At 43.3% G+C, this 21776-nt stretch overlaps 1 long non-coding RNA gene across 1 annotated transcript in view; it reads right to left on the reverse strand.

Annotated features, from left to right (window-relative positions):
• Positions 1 to 2236: 2236 nt before the first annotated feature.
• LOC138916158 (uncharacterized) overlaps positions 2237 to 21776 on the reverse strand; it is a 30870-nt gene continuing 11330 nt past the window's right edge. The window contains exons 2-3 of the long non-coding RNA XR_011423002.1: positions 3985 to 4079; positions 2237 to 2458 (exon numbers count right to left, since the gene is read on the reverse strand). This is a non-coding gene — a long non-coding RNA (uncharacterized lncRNA). The remainder of the gene's footprint in view (positions 2459 to 3984; positions 4080 to 21776) is intronic.

Consider the following 21776-nt stretch of genomic DNA (forward strand, 5'->3'; position numbering starts at 1 on the left):
CCACAGTTGACTGTGTGAGTAGGAAGCCCAATTCCCATTCTCAGAAACCCACCCCAAGGCGGGCTTTTAGGACCATGCAATAACATTTGAGTCAGAGGATGTGAGATATTTCATCTGGTAAATCCTTCCATTTTTTCTGATGAGAACATTGTGGTCTGAAGAAGGAAAGTGACTTGCTGGATGTCGTGCACAGTTAAACACAATTACAGCAATCCCCTATTTCCCAGGTCAGGCTCTGTGCAACAGAACACCTTGTCTCCTCTTTTGTCGTTTTCCATGTAGACCCAAAGGGCAAAGATGATCTGATGCTTGTTTTGCAGATGGAGAAATGGAGGCATGAAGAATCTCATTACCTCAGTCCACTGTCTTCTAGGCCTAAGCATAGTCTTTAAGTATTCAAGTCCCACCCATTCTTCAAGACAAATTGAATTGTCACTTTTCCCATGAAATCTTCTCTAGTCTCCTAGTTTGAAGCAGTCACTCCCTCCTCTGAACCTCACCCCACTTCCAACCCAAGCTCTCCACCTGCCCCTCGCTTGCAATGGCTAATGTCCTACAATGCTACATTTGTTCACAATGTAGCCCCTTCACAAAGATGTCAGCATCTTTGAGGGCAGACACTGTACATTATAGACCTCAGCCAGGCCTAATTCTAATTAATTCAGTATGTGATCTTTATTCTTTAATATGTTTCTTTATTTTCATATTCTTTTTGTAAAGAATTTAAAAAAAAAAAAAAAAGGACCTGACCTTGGGACACTGTGATTCCATGAAGCCGTCCTTGCCTCATAGATCCTTCCCCTGAACAATGAAACTTAGCTCCTCTGGGAAGCATCCAGGGACAGACACATACCAAGGGCTGGGTGGCAAGATGGATCAGCCCTGGGCGTAGGCAATAAGAGGGGACATTGTCTGAAGTGATTTTTAAAATGATAACATGGAGCTAGCCCTCACGGCCTAGTGGATAAACTTTGGCACACTCTACTTTGGCAGCCCAGGTTCATTTCTTAGGTGTCTGTCAGTAGCCATGCTGTGGTGGTGGCTCACATAGAAGAACCAGAAGGACTTACAACTAGAATATACAACTATGTACTGGGGCTTTAGGGAGGAAAAAAAAATGAGAGAGGAAGATTGGCAACAGATGTTAGCTCAGGGCAAATCTTTCCCGGCAAAAAAAAAAAAAAAAGATAATATCAGTGTTCTCTAACTCAACCAATTTCTCTGTTTTTGCAGAAGAAAAATTTTTGAAGTTTTTATCTAATACAATAGAAATATGATGGATTTTCTGCTGAAGGTATTTTAGTGAACATTTTCAACTGTGGAGACTTTGGAAAGCTGCTAGACTAGATCCTGAAAGGATAAAAAGACATGGGCAGTATTGCAATTTCTAGGATTTATTGAGAAACGGGATATTTTATGTATCTCTGCCAAACTTGCCCACATGTAAGTATGAAAATTCCTATTTGTAAACTTGTTGCTTTGTATGAAAGAAAATTTCAAAATTAAAATTAATAAAAAATTCTTCAAGGAACTATGAGTGAAGATGACAAATCTGCCTGCACTGTCTACTGAACTTGAATATGCAAAGAAGATCAATTTTGACAAAATCATTGACAACTTTACAGAGGTTAAGGCATGAACATAGAATTTGTAATCTTATTATTCATTTTGCAACAGACCAATATGCAGGTATACATTTTTTTCCTTTAAAAGAAAATACTTTAATGTAATTAAAAAGTATTAATCTACCACTTTTTTCCTTTTTCACTATATTTATTTATTTTTGTTACTGACATGATTATGTATATGACAGTCAATAAAAGAAAAATTTCATAGTTTTCTGGCTATTATTATTTGTTTTAATTTATGATTGTTACTAAAAATAGTGTTGTATAGAGAAGAGGAGTTTAAGAATTACTCCCTCCAAGTGCACCCCTGGGTGCCTCTCTGTCCATGGTGCACACAATTTCCTCTCAATTCTTCAACAAGAAATTTGACTCACCCATCCCCCACAGCATTTTGGAAATGAAGCTCCATGTCTCTAGCAAGTTAAGGTTTATCAGTTGTGTCTTCCTTATTAAATTGTAATCACCTTGGCTCTGAGTCTTGGTCCATTTTTACAAGTGAAAGGAGAGAGACAATTTCTTCCCTTGGAGTTGTTGGGGAGGAAGAAATTCTCCTCTACCGTTCTAGGTTCTTCTGGCTGGTCTAAGAATTAAATTGACATAAGACAGAATAACAGGAGAAATCAAACAAGTTTAATAACATGTATACATGGGAGGAACCCAGGAAAACTGAGTAATTTGCCAAAATGGCTGAAGCCACCACCCCAAATATCATCTTCAGCTAAAGACGAAAGAGGACGTTGGGAGTAGTGGTCTGGGACTTCAAAGGGGAGGAAGGTAATTCACAAGGAGATGGAAAAGCAAATGTTTGGTAGACAGATGTTTGCCATGCCCTGCAAAGACAATGAGACATAGAGAAGATTGTGGTCAAAGAGGCTTTGCTGGGTTCCTCCCTGTCTATCAGATCTAGTTCATGTTATGCTTTAGTTGTCTATGGTGAGAGCTCCTTCCTGGAACAGAACTTCTATCTTAAATTCTTTTAGGCAGTTAGGGGGAAGATCAAAGTTTCTTTCTGAGTCTTTTGTTGTTGAAAATAATCAAGCCAAAGAGACAAATTTTGGGGTGGCAAATTCTGCTCCCCTACAGAGTACCCTATAATATACAAGAAGGTTTCTCCACCTCAACACTACTGACACTTGGGGCCTGATAACTTTTTATTGTGAGGGCTGTCCTGTGCATTGTAGGATATTTAGCAGCATCCCTGGCCTCTACACACTAAATGCCATTAGCATTCCTTCTCCCCAGTTGTGACAACCAAAATTGTCCCCAGAAATGGCCCCAGTTGAGAACCACTATATTAGACTATATTCAGCAGCTTGTATTGAAATAGACCTGGAAGAGGCTCTTTTCTAAGTTGTTGAACTTGAACAAGGCTATCATTACTGAGCTTTTGTTTTCTGCATCTGTAAAGTTGGAACAAGCACATCCATTTTGATTTGACATGAAGTTCAAAAAAGATAATGTACGTGAAAATGACTTGTATGCTCTAAATCTATGCAGATGTGTGAGGTCATTATTATAAAGAGGTCAAAATTTTTACACTTCAACTCAGTTGTGGAAAAAAATGTAGCTCTTAAAAGTATCTATAATTGATTTCATCTTTATCTGAATGCCCAGAAAACTTAATTGGCCAATTAAAAGTAATTTCTTCTTTTCCAATTTAAAATAGGCTGTTTCATTCAACTTGATCTCTTTGGGTTAAGAATTCAATCAATTCAAAGTACAAATGTCCAGGGTAGTTTCCCTCAAGATGTCACCTCACCTTCTTCTCTTTCTCTGGATCGCTATCTGGGTGGAGGAGGAACTTGCAAGCCCTATGGTAGTGGGGGTCGTCTCAGTGCTACACGCCTGCCATGGGTCTGCGCTGATCCATGGCCGTTCTGGTCTGTTCCCTGCATATCTGCCTAGAAAGGGAATCTCACCTTGTCCTTTGGAGATTTGTGTGTGGTCCCTGACTTGGCCTCCAGAGGTGAGTTGCCACTCCCTGCAGCCACCTTATCTACTGCCTGGATCCATTTTGGTCCTTCATTTCTTTCAACCTCTGTATCTCCCTGGGGGCTCAGAAACTCTCAGATGTGTTCCGTGCACCACACCAAGCTGGAGTCTGCAAGTCATATCTCTGGCCCTGTTACCTGAATACCTTCCTCAGTCCTGGTGCCCACTGCCCTGGAAGTATGTTGGACCTGTGCTGGGCCGACCAAGGGCTGTCTGAAACATTTGCATTTCCCAGGGATAAGTTATCCTCTTTCCCTATCTGGGTGTTCCTGAACCCCTGCTAAACATTGTTCCTCCCCTCCTAACCTCCAACAAACCTGGGTGTGACTTTGATTTGGGGAGCAGAAACACCCCCATCTCAAACCTTAAATGCTTTTCCTCCCCTTTCCTGCTGGGCGTGGAGGTCCCTTAACATCATATCCTCCTCGTCTCCTTCCCAGTGCCAATACGGCTGAAAGGCTGCTGGGAAAGAAACAGATTCATCAATAAGAGAAAATACATTGAGAGGTATTTAAAAAATATTAGCAGTTAGAGCGAGGGCTCGGGGCCAGGTGATGGGAGAGAAGAATCCACCGAAAATTAAAAGCACGCCCCAAACTGTCTTCATACTTCAGCCAACTGTCCTCCCACGCAGAGACAGACTCCTGCCCTTGCAAAGCAAGACTGCCCTTGGAGAGAATGTCTCGTAAACCTTTTAAAGCTCCCTGCCTTCTCTTCCTTTCCTCCTTGTGTTTCCGTTGTCGTCTCCTCTCTATCTAGATTTGGTTTCCTGTGTGGTTTGCTCTTGGGAGCTGTCCCCTAGAAAGAGGCTCTTGGGTGAGCATAGGGCTCCCTGCTTGCTTTCCCGTCTTTTCTGGGGAAGCCAGCTGACACAGCTGCTCTGGCAAGCGGTGTTTCCAAGGAGAGCCGCCAAGCATGTGGAGCCTCCGCGGGGAGAGCTGGGACAGCATCTCATGAAAAAGCCATTCCAGTGGGTTTCTTTAGAACCACCTAAAGGGCCAGGGCAGACTTCAGCGTTGTTCACCAGCCTGAGGCACCTCAGGAAGCAATTCCCAAAGGCCCCATCAACACCTCCCTTTGAAAACTCAGATCCGTCAACCTGTTCAGAGCCAATTATTCACTCTTGGTGGCACCCCCCAAACTTCCATTATATACACACGCACACATCTCCCCTTGGACTCTGTCTGGAAGCATGGATGAATATAATGGAACTTCCTTGCCACATGGACTAAAATAACTCTGGCATCCCCTTCCCGATGGATTTTAATTAGGAAAGACACAGCATTTAAATTAGGCTTATTGCTTTCAGTTGTGTGTACAGGCTGTGGATTTAAAGAAAAGGCAATGGGAGTCATGTGTGCTGGAGTTTTTAATGGAATGGATCTGGAAGGGAAAAAAACCCCAGGGCATTTTTAGTCTCTTTCTCCTCTTCTAGGCAGCCTGGCTGAGAAAGGAGGCTCAGGTTCTAACATCATCATCATCACCACGACTATCATCATCATCATCATCATCTTCATTATTACTAACATTCCTTGAGTGCCTATTCCATGCCAGAACCCTGGCTAATAAGGTTTTTATATGCATTACCTTATTTAGTCAAAAGAATTAGAATTTGATCAATAGACCCTATTGGGTACTATCCATTTCTAGGGGAGAGCAGGGACAGACTCTTAGCATAAATCAGGGCTTCCTCCCTGGACCTGCCATTACCTGTCCCAGTACAGACGTGATGAATTGATACATAAATAAATGAATGACTGAACGTAGTGGATGTGCTCAGAATGGATCATATGCAGAAGAATTATGTATGGAAAGAGGGTCTATCACTCCACTGGGCTGAGTCCTGGCCACAGACCTTGTTGTTGGGTGGACCAGGTAAGTAGCATAGTGTTCCATTCTCCAATGAATGGGTAACTTTTGGGCGGGATTCAAAATTTGGCAGAATGGAGAGAATTTTTCCCCCTTGCCAATTTTCCCCAAATCTTTATTGGTATCTCAAAGGGGATAAACTTTTGGGCCACAATTATGATTTTAGGCAAATTATTTAACTCATCTGACCTATTTCCTCACTGGAAAGTGGCTACGATAGTAATATCTACCTCAGAGAGTTTTCTAAGGATCACAAAAGATCAGGTGCATAGCTGGGGATTTGGGGCTCAAATATATTAAATGACTTTACCATCATCACTCATTCAATCATCCACAAATATTTGATTATCTATTATGGGCCAGACCCTGTGCTAGATACTGGGAATGCAATAGTGAATGGGACAGACAAGGTTCATTAGTGAGGCATGGGAGACAGACAACAAACAAATAAATAAGCCAATTTCAGATTACTATGAACACTATAAAGAGAATATAAGAAAGCAGGGTGAAAAAGCTGTGATAGTGGTGGTGAGGGGCGGTTTAGATGAGATACTCAGGGAAGATCTCTCACAAAAAGTGCCTTTTAAGCTGAGATCTGAATCATAAGAGGAAGCAGTCATGCCTAGATGGGGGGAAGAGCAGTTCAGGCCGCAAAACAGCAAGTACAAAGGCCCTGAGGCAGAACTGACATTACTGTGATGCAGAGACAGAAGGTCAGTGAGCTTAGTGAGTGAGGAGGAAGAGAGAGGTCCAGGATAGGGCTAGAGAGGTAGGCCGATGCCAGATCATGGAAGGTGAGGTGTTTGGATTTTATTCTAAGTGCAGTGAAAGCATTTGGAAAGTTTTAGGTGGGAGTGGCATGTTCTGATTTACATTTTGAAAAGGTCCCTCCAGCTGCCATATGGAGAATGAATTTTAGTGAGGTGTATGTGGAAGTTAAGTGGAACCATTGAGGGCTATAGAGGTGACGGTAGCCTGGTCCACGGGGGAGCAATGCGACGGAAAGGCTTGGACCCAGGTGGTAAGTAAAAGAACTGGGACTAGAACCTGGGATTCCTGTAGCATCTTCCCATCTGGCCCGCCATAGGCCAATATAAATTCTCCTGCTTTTCTTTTTTTAAGTGAATTCCCCATTTAATAGTACTTGTTGTAGAGCCATAGGGAACCGGGAACTGCTGGTCTACCCCAGAGCAAGAATAACATGCAGGTGTGATAACGCACGCATCAGCCTCTCTAAGGCTCATTGGCCTGGAGTCTGGGATGTGAAAGGGTCCAATGAACCCAGGAAGGGCAGGAAAAGAAGGGCTGGCAGGGTCCCGGGGCTCCTGCAGGGCAGGCTGCTTCTTGCCCAGAAGGCGGTGGTCTGAGGATGACGCAGTAGCAGTGACATCCAGGAAAGAGGAGATCTGTTTCCACTTAAGCTCAACGAACTTGCTGGCCGCACAAGGAGAGAGACCCTGTGTGATGAGTGCTGGGAAGAAGAGGGTCAGCGGGAGCCTGCGGCCTTCAGAATGACTGGCTAGGGACATGCTGTCCACTTTGTAAACCTAAAGGGAAGCCCTTAAAAGCCCCCTCTCCTTTTTCAGCAGTTCATTCCCCTCTGAGGTGAGGACAAGAGGTTACAAACACTTGGCAGCTATTCTGTGTGCCTCAAATGCACTGTGTATATCTCCATCACTACATTTCAAACATCTTATTATAATTCTGTGTGGGTCTGTCTCCCCCATGAGAGCGTGGTCCCCTTGGAGGGTGTTTTATTTACTTTTGCATCCTTGGACCATATCCGAAGACCTGGTATACAGTAGGCAGTCGTCAAAAACTTAATGAACAGTTAGATGTATGACATTCCTAGAAGCATAGAACCAAAGAATAGCTCTGTTAAATTATAAGAATTTATAAATCAACAAGGCGAGGGATCCTTAACCTTTTTTGGTCACAGACCCTTTTGAGAAAATAATGACAGCTATGGACCCTTTCCCCAGAAAAATCCACGTATAAAAAATTTTTTTTAATATACAAAATTTTTTTTTATGGATGGGAAAATTGAGGACCAGAAAACAGAAGTGACTTATCCAAAGCCACCAAACTTGTCTGTGACAGTCATACCTGGAACTCAGATTCTTAACTTCCCCATCCTGTACCCCTTCCACCATGCCTGAGCAGAGCAGGCTAAAACACAGACTCTGCCACAGACGTCACACGGAAGGTGCAGAGAACAATCAGAACCATACCAAGAACCCGCCCTGTGGAGAGTTCTTAGAAAATATGATCACAGAGATAATAAGCCACCACCCTGGGCTGCAGTGATCACGCCATGCCTATCCCCGCAGGCCAGAAAGAGCCCACAGGGTATGGAAGTCCTGAAAATGAGTGACTTCTCAACTGTCTCCAGAGCAAGGCAATGATACCAGAGTGTGTGCATGCAGGAATCCAACCTAACTGTAGTCACTAATTAGCTCATTTTCAACCTCGGGCACAAATACCTGGAAGCAGCAAAGCTCTGTCTTTGCACAGAGGTTGATTTAGGACAGAGTCCAGAGGGCAGGCGGGGACTCGGATGCTCCTCAGAGGCTGCCCCCTGTGCGTGGCCCAAGCAGAAAGACACACAGAACAGATTTCTGCCAGGTTTATCCCACTCCCTCCCGCTTCCGGAGAGGGAGAGAGAGAGAGAGGGAGGGAGGATGTATTAGAAGAAATGAAGAAGGGAGAGGGAGAAAGCAGAGTGTGCTGTGAGAAGAGAAGGAATAAGAACAGAATTCCCTAACAATTCTATGGGTCTTTACAGTCTAAAAACACTTTCTCAATCAGTTATGCCATAGAAGCCTCCAGCACTGGTTGTAATGGCTGAGACGACCTAGAGGAAAAAAGTAACATTCTCTGTTACCATTCTAATCCTTTCTTCCTTTAAGAGCCATAAGGCCGGGTCCTCGGGAAAACAGAACAAAACAAAACACACTCAAAAGAAAGACAACTAACTTCTCTCTGAGGATTGTCATTAAACACCAGATGTCCAGTAGGGAGAGACGAAACCAGAGCAGCTGTGTGGACAATGCTCCCAAGCCACCTCTCCCTCCAGCCTCCTCAGACCACAAGGCTCCATGCCTTTTAGTCTGAGGGCAGCTTCATTTCCAACTCGTGCAAGACCACGTGAGTCCTGGCTTTAAGGTCGCCTGACGGATGGAGATGATCACACTGTCACCCTCTCCCTTTATCGACGGACTCCCTTCTCCAGCTCTCCAGGCACCTGGCAGATTTGTATTCAGTCTTACTCAGCTCAAAAGTTACCTTTTCCATGTTGCTTTTATGCCTAGACTCACTCTTGCCTCTGCTGGAAGATGAGGACGGCTAACATTTATCCATCTATGGTGTATCCACCATGTGCCACACACAGTCTCTTAAGTCTCAGAGCTAGGAAGAGCTGGGTTTCTTCTTCAGAACTCCCCCGCATTTATCTTGGTACTCTGAATCATTTAACTACCCATATTTCCTTTCTTTATTGCCTTGCATGCTAAGAAGCTCAAAGCCAAATTTATGACCCATCACTAGCAAGGATACAGACTCTTGTGATGTGATTTAAGATTCTTACCTTATCTCTTGTTTTTCCTCTCCTTGCTTTTGTTTCACCCTGATTTTTTTTTATTACCTTCTTAAAATAAAAGTCATTGGGCTAATTTTTGTTTGGAGTGGTAAACTCAAATCCTATCTGAATGGGTCCTGATACACATAAAAACTAAAAGGTATTATATATACATCTCTGTAATTTTCCTAATAATCTCGCAACTTTCAAGGCAAGTGGAGCTCAGAGGGTTTACATAACTTATTCAAGATCATGCAACTTTTAAATCAAAGAGCTAGGAGTCAAATCTATATTTGTCTGACTTCAAAGCTCCTGCTCTTGACAGTCATAATTGCTCATACTTAGCGGGTGCTTACTATGTACCTGGGTTTATGCTGAGTGTCCCTCATGTATCATCTCATTTATCCTCACAATAATCCTATGAAGAAGCTACTATTATTAAAACAGTTTTGTAGATGAAGAAAGCGAGATTGAGAGAGAACCAATAGTCCAAGTTTGCTCAGTATACTGGGATTCAAATCCACATGGCCTGAACTTCGAATCTCTACCCTCTTTCAAGATTCTCAAATTGATAATAGAGATAAGCATACAAAAACCAGATTCCTAATTAAGTGTCATTTGGCTTCTTTTGAATGCCCAGCTCCCCGGTAATATCATAAAGGCTTATCCACTGACATATTCTATTGGAGAAATGGGTGTCTGGCTAGAAGTAGGTATTTCTGAGTTTCACAGTTCTTCATGGAGCAGATGGATCAGAAACACAAAGTCTGTGTGCAATACTGGATTTTAAATGCCAGCCTGAGCACTGGCGGAGAGAAAGATAGCTACCTAGAGCCCAAAGGGTGGAAATAAAAGCCTTTGGAAAGGGCAGTGCTGCTCATGGGCGCCATCTGGCAGTAAAGGTGGGAAACTGCTCTGAGAAAGAAAGCAACATACAAAATGAAATTCCCCAAGGTACAGTGCATAGGTCTCTTGTTGAGCGCTTAATGCACATTTCTTTCTTTCAAACCAATCCTGCAGGAGAGATATTACTATCTTTAATTTATAAATGAGAAACTTGAAACTCAAAGTATTAATTACTTGCCAAGAGAGTTGGTCACAGCCTGTTTAGCATGCCTCACTCTTTATTTCCACTTATTCTGAAAACTCTCAAAAGTGATATTTCTTGATAGCTCCTGCGTTCTCCAGCCCCTCACAGCTGGAATCACAGATGCTCCACACCCCATCTTGAACCACTCATGAAACAGGTAGGACACATGTCAGCAGTGGGTACTAGCAGGTCTGGTGTCTTCTGTGCCCACTTGCAGTTGGCCTGGTTCACAGACAGGGATTCCTGCCCTGCAGACTGTGTCTGAGGCCCAAGCTCTGAATTTCAGTCTGCTTAGCTTGGCCTTAATGTCCTTTATTACTCTCACCAGCCCTCTCTCCTGGGGAGTGGGGAATGCTGCATTCTCTTTCCTCGTCCACTAATCATGGACTAGCTGCTCTCATGATTTCCAAAAAAAGCCAGCCCTGGACCACATCACAGCCCTATGAGCACAGTTTGAAACTCTGCTATTGATGATTTCCCACACCACACCTAAAGCTGTCTATTAGCTGCCCAGGCTGCCCATATGGGAACCAGCCCCCACACTTGAGCTGGTTGTCCCCAGACCACGCTTTTCCTGGCCCAGCCAGGGACAAGACTGCTAAGGTTGCAGATTAATTCCCACACAATTCTTATTGTCCTTTGAGAAATGTACGAAGAGGTGAAAGGAGGCTAGAAATGTGATTACAGACCAATATTGCCTCAATTTTCAAAAAAGGGCAATGATGGATCCTTGCTACTTTGCTAAGTATAAAATTCTTTAGAAACAAAATAATGAGTTGGAAAAATTCACTATGAATAAATCATGTAAAATTAACCAACTTTCCTTTTTAGAAAAAGTTGTCTTACTAGTAGATTTTGTAATGCTAGAGACACAGTATGGAAACAGATAAAGACTCCAAAACTAGTTAATGGAGTAAATGTCCCCCTTGAAGGGGTACCCCAGTGGAGCACCAAAAGGCTAGTCTGTGCTCTGACTTGGGCCAGTAATTTTGTCCATGACTGAAGTGAAACGGAAAAAAGCATACTACTGAAGCCAGGATTCAAAGTTATTTGACATCTTGGAAGAACAACAAAAATTAAGAAAATGAAATATAATTAGTGAAAATGAGAAGTCTTAAACCTGCTTTAAAACACTCAAATACCAGAAGGAGTAGCCAGCAGTTCAGGATGAAAGACTCAGGGTTATGCTGACCACAAGCCAAGGATGAGGGGAGCAACGGGACCCAGTGGCTTAGGAAGCACAGGGACCGGGGCTGCAACTTCCACCCTGGCAGAGTAAGGGCTTCTGAAAATCCACTTCCATAACAGCAACGAGCACACTGACAAAAATCATCAGAATCAACATTTCAGAACTCTGGAAATTAACTAAAGTCTTGCAACCATCAGAGGAAAAATAGCTGAATCTCAGCAAAAACAGTGTGTTTCGTGGCATTTAAGCTTGTCCTATTCCTATCTGCCTCCCATATGTAAATATAGTTATACTTATATATATATTTATGTTTATATATAAACACAAATATAAATAGATTATATATATTGCGGATGTATATATAATCTTAGCAATGTGCCTGGTACATAGACGCCACTTAATAAATATTAGCTTAACAATAACCCTTTCTTTTTTCCCTTCCTTTATTAGTTCTGCCTCCATATACAATCAGTTGTAGATCCTCTTCATTCTTCTTTCTTAATTTTCACAGGAGCTAGAAAGTCCTGGCAAAAAGAGTGGCCTCCTAGGTCCATGCTAAGCCTCCCATTTACAGGGCTGTATCAAGCTGGATTGTCTCTGGGAAGTGAGAGGAAAATGTGAATTATAACCAAGGATGAGAACCAAGATTAATGTCATAGATTAGGCTCAGACCCTGGACCTGTGCTAGTGCGAGCCAGTGGACAGAATGCGAAGGAAGCAGAAGAAACGGCACAAGGAGGAAGGAGGCAAAGTGCATAGGATGCAGCTGTGATGGAGCGGGGATGCCCGGGGGCAGCAGGTGTAAGGTACTGGGTCATTGGGCTGGCCCATTTTCTTCATCCTTGCAGTTATCTTTTATCCTGAGTCTTCATCCATTCACTTGATTGTTTGGACCATTGCAGTGTTTTTCAAATTGTATTACATAGAGACACATCTAAGGTTCTTCCAACATTTAATTTTTTTTTTTTTTTTTTGAGGAAGACTAGCCCTGAGCTAACTACTGCCAGTCCTTCTCTTTTTGCTGGGGAAGACTGGCCCTGAGCTAACATCCGTGCCCATCTTCCTCTACTTTATATGTGGGATGCCTGCCACAGTATGGCTTGCCAAGTGGTGCCATGTCTGCACCCGGGATCCGAACCAGCGAACCCCGGGCCGCGAGAAGCAGGACGTGTGCACTTAGCAGAACATGCGCACTTAACCGCTGCACCACCGGGCCGGCCCCTAATTCACTTTTTAAAGGCTGTAGCCAGTTCATCATTTCGGGGGCTGTAGAGAGGTGAGAAAGAAGCCTAACAGGTGAAGACCCAGGTTCCATAGTCCTGTTTCAGCCAGAATAACAGCTTCATTTTATTTCTCCTAACTATTGGAGTTTCTATTAAAATTTAGCCTTATTAAGAGTTTTTGCTTTAACGAAGTTTGGCTTCTCACTGGTCTATTGCAACATTGCCAGGGGCATCCCTGACTTTCGCCGCTCTTCTTTCCTGCACTCCACTCTAAATACATCATGCTAAGTGCCTTCTTCATTAAGTTACCTCCTCCTTGCTCCAGAATATCTGTTGCGTTTTCATCATCCTCTGAACAAAGGTCAAATCCTCAGCCGAGCCTCTGGGGCCCTGTTCCACCTGAAGGAAAGGAAGGGGATGATCCCTTATGCTATTTAGAATCCTTAGTGTATGGCAAGCACTCAATAAGTAAATACCAACTTACTATATTTGATTGTTCCTTAAGGGAGCCTTTGCATCCTCCCGACTCCTAGAACACTACCTTGCACACAGAAATAGTAGCTTGCAAATCAAATGAGATATTCCTCTTCACAGCATACTTCCATGTGCATAGCTAAGCTTCCCATTGGGAAAACGATCTAGTGATGTTTAGGAAAGGTCCTGAATTTCTGTCTTATGTGGACTGTGGTATGGTGATGTTTAGAAAGTGCCTTCAACTTCCATCTTCTGTTGTCTGGAAAAATGCCTACTTCTGGTTGGGATGACCTAATTGAATCCCTTGAGTGCTTCATCATTACACCTGGCTCCTGGTGTCCCATTGTGGCGATCTGTCACCATGAAGCGGTTAACCAGATGAACATGAGAGCTATCATTAGTGGGTGCCTAACTCTGAGCCAAATATCATGCTGGGTAGGTATTTTCCACGGATTAACTCATTTAGCCTTACTATAATCCTCTGAGGTAGCTGCTATTAGTTTAATAACTTGTTCTAAGTAACATAGCTAACAAGTGGCAGAATAGAGAATTGAATCCAAGCTGGTTAGACTGGAGCTTGTGCTTTTAACCCCTATGCTACCATGCTAAGAGACATTATAGTGGGTATATAAAGATGAATTAAGAGATGGAACTTCTGAAATGATGGAGTAGCAAGCTTGGTAGACTTTCTCCCCAGCAAAGTAACAAGTTAACTGAAAGTATTATTTCAAATATCCACCATTTAAAGTCTCTGGAAAGTGTTCTAAGGGCATACAGCAAAAGAGAAATATTCATTCAAGAAAATCCACAAAATCTAAATACGAAGAGCAAAGGCCTGCAGTGTTCGAGCCATGCTCTCCTTCATCAACCTCCCCACTAGCTCCATGTCACACAAGCTCTACCCAGGGCATGTGCAGCCAAGGGGCTCCATCTCTCCTGAGATTCCAGTCTGTGGCTGTGGTTTGACTCCAAAGAGGTGGGAAGCTGGGTTTCTCAGCCTCCAGTCTCATTTTGCAGAAGTTCTATTCCAGATACGCACGCTAAGAGGACCAGGTGTCCCTTTCTTCATCTAGCCCTCACTTGTAGGATACAAGCTCTACTCCAGGCATGGCAAGTCCGTGATCCTGGGGCCCTGATTTCCCACACCCCAGTTCACTTGCAGGGAGAAACTCCATGCTGGGAGGGGCAAGCTGAGAAGACAAGGGGTTTCCCACATCCACTTCCCCCAGTACCCACTTGTAAGGCAGAGATGTCCCTCTAGGAAAAGTATGTCTCAGACCCAGCTCCAGTGCAGTGGTAGAGAGAGAGATTCTGCCTAGTGGGAAAGATGCGCCATAAGGATGAAAAGCTCCCCAGCTCTGCTTGACGGGACTGATTTAGTTGGAACAAAGAGTGGAGAACTCCATGCCCAAGAGCATGGTTGAAAATAATGGTGATCTTTGTGGAGTACAAAGGAGGCTGGCATCTGCATGATGCAAACAAAATCGCAGAGCAGACAGAAGTTTAATAGAGAAAACCAGAGAAAGAAAAAAAGCCAAAAAGAACTCTCCTTTGATCACAGTCAACTCTGGGTGTCAGGAAGGCTGTGCTATGGCTGCACCTGCTCAGGAGCAATCAGAGTAGGGTGACGACAGAGGTCATCGGTCACTTTGAGAGGAGCCAATTTGGAGTATTGCAGGGAGAAACCAGATCAGAATGGGTACAAGAGTGAAGGGGGAAAGTGAATGTGAAGAGAAGTGGAGTTAGGCAACTTGTTTGAAGCAAGCATCAGGAGTAAAGAGGATGGAGCGGCTCTCTAGAGGGATGTGGGATCATCAGAGTAGTTTCGCTAGTTTATAAAGTTTTTAAGATAGGAGCTCTTGCACCATGTTTGTGTGTAGACGGGATTGATGCAGTTAAGAAGGAGCAATTAATGACGTGCAATAGAGAGAGTAAAACCCAGTGCACATTAGGACATTGGCCCTTCAGAGGAGGAAGAGGACACTTGCTCCACGGAACTAGCAGTGGGAGAAAAGATTGATGCAGACACAAGCAGATTTCCTGAATTGGTCAGGGGAAGACAGTAGCACTTCCGTATGATGGCTTTTAATTAAACCATAAACTAAAAGATAGGAGATAAGAATAGGAAATTTGAGGAATGATGGAAAAGTGTGAAAATCTTGCGGGAGAGAATAGGAGATGAAGTTGCCCAGAGAGACAGAGAAGGAATCCTAGGCATCACGATGTAGCCATTTCAAGTGAGTTATTTATTTAAAGTGACAATTGGCTCCACTTTGTGGCTTTCTATAGCCAGTCCCAGAGGTGCTGGAATAGAAACTGTTCAATTTGTGAGGTGAGTGTGATGAAAGGAGAGAAGGGTAAAATAGTTAAAGATAGTGGCAGGGAAGTGATGACATTGATAAATCATGAACTTATAAGTCATAAAGATGTAAGTGATGTCAAGAGAAGGCAGATGAACCAAAGAAGAAAATAAGTCATTGGATTAACAGATCGGAAGCATCCATGAGGCTGAAGAATTCCTAGCAAGATAAAAAGATGTGGTCTAAAAACTGGATTTGCAACATCATGATTTGGAAAGGGGTGCAGGTTTTGGGAGACAATGTCTAGGGTGGGATCATGGGCGTGTGGGCTGAGGTGCAGTTGAGAAGGTCAGTGAGTTGATACACAAGGCGTTGGGCGAGCCCCTGACTTGCATGTAGAAGTTATTAAGTTCGATGGCATGGATTGCAAGAGACAAAGACCATGGTCCTAAGATCAGGTCCTAAAATCTCTAGTGAATGAGGGAAAATGACAACTGAGGGAGGGGAGAGAGAGGTAATGTAGGGTAGCAGGAGCTCCAAAGTAGCTGGGTTTGTTGTTGTTGGTGTGTGTTTTTGTTTTAATAAGTGGGTAGGGGAATAATTGTCTGGAAGTAGCAATGGCGAACAAGAAGGACCATTATCATACCATGGGACCCCAAGCAGTGGGAGAATAAGGGGGCACACCAGTAATCTTGGGTTTCAACTAAGGCAAAGAGGTATAGGAAATACTCAGAAGTATTTGAGGATATAGATGAGCTTGCTGACCACTCAGAAGAAGTTTTTGGCAGCAGAGGGTAGGGGTTGGGAGGTGGGTAAGGAGTGAGGGGTTGGTTAGATGAGGGGATAGGTAGATATGCTTTTATTTTTTTTAAAAAAAAGCACTAGAAATGCAGATTGGTAAATAACTTCTTGTAACATAATTTGTTAATGATATACATTTATATGTATATGAAAATAATCTCCTACTCAATAAAATAACTACAGAGAATCCCACTGGTCTCTGATTTTATTTCATTTTATTTTTTGAGCATTTTAAATGGCTTCCTCTGTTCTTCTAGACATCTTGCACCCTTGTTGAGGGTTTGTGGCTTTGATTCTGCTCAGCTCAGCTGGAAAACAAACCATTAGGAAATGCATTTGGGCCTTGTTCTGTGCCCAGCAGAAACAAAGAAGAGTATCTATTTCATTAGCACACCAGACCTGGGGAGAGGTGAGAATTCTCTGGAAAGAAAAGAACAAGGAGGACTAGGAGAGGTGTCAGCCAAGCCCCACAAATTCAGTTTTACTTCTTTCCAGACCACACCTCAGTCAAAGCCACTGGCCTCGATCAGGCGATCAGGCTCTCGGGTGAAGATGCTGAAAGCGATATTCAGATTAAAGGTAACATGAGGAGGACTTTCTCTCTCGGGTGGAGAAGGGTTTTGTTTGGGGGAAAAGAGCAAGCAAATCAAAGGAGGTGCTGAGGCTCCCAAAGAAAACGAGAACAGGAGTGGGTGATGGAGAAAATGGTTTAAATGACCAAAAGAAAGGCTGTGCTTGTCTACACAGGTCTGGCCTGCCCATCAGTTGAGTCAGAACTGTGGCCAGCTACCTGCTGCTCTGAGTGCATGACAATAAGCCACCTGCAATGACCCTGCTTTTGATTGCCTCAGCAATGGCATTTGTTGGGACCACAGGGACCCGGCTCCTCCTCTCTCTTGCTAAGAAACACTTAGAGCCATTCACTGGGTCCTTATTTAAAGATATTACATTGATAAATTAAATGAAATAATATATCCAGCCTGCCTAGCACAGAGGAAGGCTATTTTCCTTCCATGTCAATTGTTATAAAAACACAATGAAACAATGGAAAACACACATTGCTCTAAAGAGTGGTGGGTTTTTTCCCCTTTGAATTCTAAAATTACAACTATTAGAATACTGAAATCATTATTGCTGTTGTTGACTCTGAATTACTCTCTTTGCACTGGGCAGAATTCCAAGCAGAGTGAGTCTTTCCTTGGCCTCAATCCCATAGGTTTATCGAAGCAGCCTCACCTAGAAAGTGGTCTCACGGCAATAATGATAGTCACTCTTATTGAGATGCTCCTGTGTGTCAGCCAGGTACTGCGCTTGCACACATTATCCCCACTTTTCCAGAAATTCTGTGACAGAGTTTTCAGCATCCCAATTTTATAGACAAAGAAATTAAAGTTTAGGAAGGTTCTGCTATTTGGCCAAGACTATTTTATTAATGATCAAATTTATAAATAAAGGTTTTAAATTCTGTCATGTCATAGCTGATCTTTGATTAGAATCTTAAGGAGGATTTTAAAGTCCTATGAAACTATTACCTAAGCCTGGGTCACTGTTATCAAACACAGAGGCGTATGGTTAAAAATGACAAGTGGAAATTCATGCCTATCTTATTTGTCTTGAACACTGATGATTTGGGCCAAAACATACTTTTAGCTACGGGCATCTACCCTTGGTCTCATCTCTTCTCCTTCCCCACTGTCTCTCTGGGCAATCTCACTCACACTTAGGGCTTTAACTGCCAACTCTATTCTGATGACTTCCAAATATTTAATTACTCTTTACTTAATTACTCTTTCCTGAGTTCCAGACCCAAATTTATCCAACTATCCAATTAGATATCTCCTCCTGGGGGTTCCCAGGGGACCTCAAATTCAGTATATCCAAAACTGAACCCATCCCAGTTTGTTCCAAACCAGCTTCTCTCTTCTGGTCCTTGTCTACCCAGAGAGCCACGGGGGGAACCTGCAAACCCTTGTAGACTTCTCCCTCTCCCTCTCTTCACACATCCTACTGGTGGCCAAGTCCTGCAGAGGGGAGGTTCTCAAAGTAAGGTCTCCAGATCATCAGCCACAGCAGCATCTGGAAACTAGTTAGAAATCAAAGTGCTTGGACGCCACCCTCGTTCTCCTGAATCAGTACCTTTCAGGGTGGGACCCAGCCATCGGTGTTTTAACAAGTCTTCTAGGTGATTCTGCCGCATGCTCTAAATTAACCTTCCTTATTATCACTCTAATTACTCCATTCCTGAAGCTCCTATCTTAAGGCAGGCCCTCATCATCTCACACCCAAACCATTGCGATCACTTCCTAACCAGTGTACCTTTCTCCAGCCTTAATCCCTCCAGTCTATCCTCCCCTTTGCTACCGGAATGTCCACTCCAAATGCAAATCCAATCATGTCTGTACCCTACATAAAATTCTTCAACATTCCCTCAACGCTTAAACAACATTGTCCAATAGAAATATAATGCAGGCCACATGTGTAATCTTTCTATGTGGCTACCAGAAAATTTTAAAAGTAAGAAAAAAACAAAACAAGTGAAATGTACTTTAATAATATATATTATTGAACCCAATATATCAAAAATATTATCATTTTAATATGTAACCAATATAAAAATCATTAATGAGATATTTTACACTCTTTTTTCATGCCAAATCTTTGAAATCTGGTGTATATTTTTATGCTTACAGCATATTTCAATTCAGATGTCAAATTTTCATTGGAAATACTTGATTTATATTTAGATTGCATAAAATTTACAATTGAGTTGAAAGAGTAGATGCGCTTATCCAAGTTGCTCCAAACATACTCAAAAGTTTTCCAATAATTGAATTGAATACCAGTTTTTAAATTTAAATGAATTAAAACTAAAAATTAAATTCCTCAGTCACACTAGCCACATTTCAAATGCTCTCTAATCACAGGTGGCTAGTAGCTAGCGTTTTGGTCAGCAGGTGCTTAGACGACAACCCCTGGGCATGGTTTACAAGGCCCTCTAGCCTCTGGCCAAGTTCTTCAGACTGATCCTCATCTTCATCCCTTTTGCACGTAATGATTCAGTTACAGGGAAGTTCATTTCCTGAGATACTTCATGTCATTTCGTGCCTCAGGACCTTTCCCCATGACACCTCCTCTCCTTCAATTGCCCTGTCCCTCACCTCCCTATTCACACGGCAAAAACTCACTTTTTTAGACTCAGTCCAACAAGCATCTCCTCTCTTAAGCCTCCCACCTCTGCTCTCCAGGACTGACCAGTCCCTCTTTGAGCCAAACTGAACTCTGGATCAATCTTGAAGATTCACCTAAGATTGCATTTCACTTATTTGTTCACGTGTCTCTCGCTACCAGAGAGTAAACTTCTAAAATCTTGTGGTCTTCATCTTTTTTGATCCCTAAGACCTAGAACACTATCCAACACTCGTAGACAATAAATGTTTGTTAAATGAACAAATGATTAGTACCCAAATTTGCACCCTTTTTGTTATCACATACTCCTCTCCACGGACCTGAAGGGCAGTTTACTAACACTGAAGAATTAGGTGCTCCTGTTGTAATTGTGACATCACAGCAATTTCCCTGAAGCTGAAGGAATGAGATGGGCTTTCTGCCTTGCCATTTCTTCCTTCTCCAAAGGTGATAAGGCACACTTTTGAGTGTACCCCTCACAAAGGTTTAGAAACAGAAGATCGTAAGTTCTGGTGATTGTTGTCATTCTCTGGTTTGCCCAGGCCAAGTCCCTTAACCTCTCTGAACCTTGGTGTCCTCATCTGTAAAATGAGGATGATAATATCTGCCCTCCTCACGGGGATGTCATAACCTAATGCACTAAGGGATGTAAAATGCTTGGTAAACTGTGATGAGTTAGGCAAACCAAAGGTCCTTTTATCACTTACTCTCAGAGACTCACCAACATAGACCAGAAGAGAGAAAGCACCTCCTCTAGGCAAGAGTCTACACTGCCTAAAGAGGCATATGAAGAGTGAACTAAGGGCATAGATCCACTGCCCCCATCCTGTTTTCCTCATCACCTTACTAAGCTCTAGAGGGAGAAGAGGCTGCTTTTGACTCTCACTGGTTCTGGTGTGTTCCCCAATTACTACATCTTGCTTTTTCCCCTCCCAACCTTCTTTCATCCTCTTGAGATCTTTCTGCATACAGGCCGCTAGATAAAAGGTCTCTAGAGTCCAAGGTGCGAGTAAAAAGCAAGAGCAACATTATCAAATTATTGGGTCTCAAGAGTGACCTCATAGTCCAAGCATAAGCTGTAACCATTTGACAAGATCCTTGCTGCGTGGGGCTCCCCTCTGCCCACCTCCGTCTCCCAAGAGGAAGAACATTAGAGGATTGGAATGAAAGCAAGAAAGCCGATGGTGAGTGTTCCTGAGAAGGGGCCCTCCTCCCCAGAGTCAGCTTCAAAGGGGGTGGGGTGATAGTGTCCCCAGATAGGTGTGAGCATCCAAGAGTAGAGGCGCCATGCCCCGATTTTTGTCTGGGACCCAGGCAGTGTGCAGGTGTTCCTTATACCCCTGTGGCCTGAAAGCAGAAGGTAGAGATTATTGTGTGAGAGGCTGAGAGCAGAGAGAGTCTGAAGCAGCCACTAACAGTTTCCTAGGCTCAAAAGCAGTGTGGGAGAATTCCAGATTTCCCTGGGCCTCCAAGAAGGGCAATGAGAGACAGCCAGTGGGTAGATCCTGATGGTGTCTGCATCACGATGAAGCAGATGGACAGGCAACCACACCATAGATAACCACACCTGAGGATTGGGCAGAGGCCAGGACAATGGTGACAGGTGATACCCAGGTATCCAATGCCTCACACACCTCTAACGCCTACTCAGTTTATGATGCTTAGAACTGAAACGCAGTCCTAGGAAGGAAAGGAAGAAAACATGGAATTGACTGAGACAGCCCAGAACTGGCTTGACTAAGAATTCAGTTGGCAGGGGGCAGGGTGGATGGAAACATTTAGAGAGATTAAGCCAAGTTACAGAAAACAACAAAGTAGGGATGCATTTCTGGTACCCATGAGGTATATCACATCCTCTTTGAATAGCTGTTTCTATATCTGGATACATACTAGATTGTAAATTCCTTGATGCCATGTTTTGTGTCTTACGCATCCCTGCTTCCCCCAAGCCCAGGGTTTGCACATCATAAGCCCACCTGAGAAGTTTATGAACTTGCTATGACATGAGCTGAGCTGGAGATAATGTGTTCGCCTGGCACACCTGGGCTGCGGTCTCTCTTTTCCATTGCTCATCTGCTGTCACAGCACAGGAAGCATGCATGCATTCCTTCTTTCATTCATTCCTTCACTCAGAAAATATTTACTGAGTGCTGGAACTGTGAAGCTCTACAGACGCGAGTGGGGAGGGGAAGTGGAGATTCAAAATGATGCCTCGGAGAGCCATCCCTAATGGTCTAGTGGTTAAGGTTTGGTGCTCTCACCTCTTCAGCAGCCTGGGTTGGCTTCCTGGTCGTGGAACCACATCACCCGTCTGTCAGTTGCCATGCTGTGGCAGTGGCTCGTAGAAGAACTAGGAGGACTCACAACTAGGATATACAACCATGCACTGGGGCTTTGGGGAGAAGGAATGAATAAATAAATAAATAAATAAAATAAAGCCTTGTATT

Source organism: Equus caballus, chromosome 11, assembly GCF_041296265.1.
Source record: "Equus caballus isolate H_3958 breed thoroughbred chromosome 11, TB-T2T, whole genome shotgun sequence".
NCBI lineage: Eukaryota > Metazoa > Chordata > Mammalia > Perissodactyla > Equidae > Equus > Equus caballus.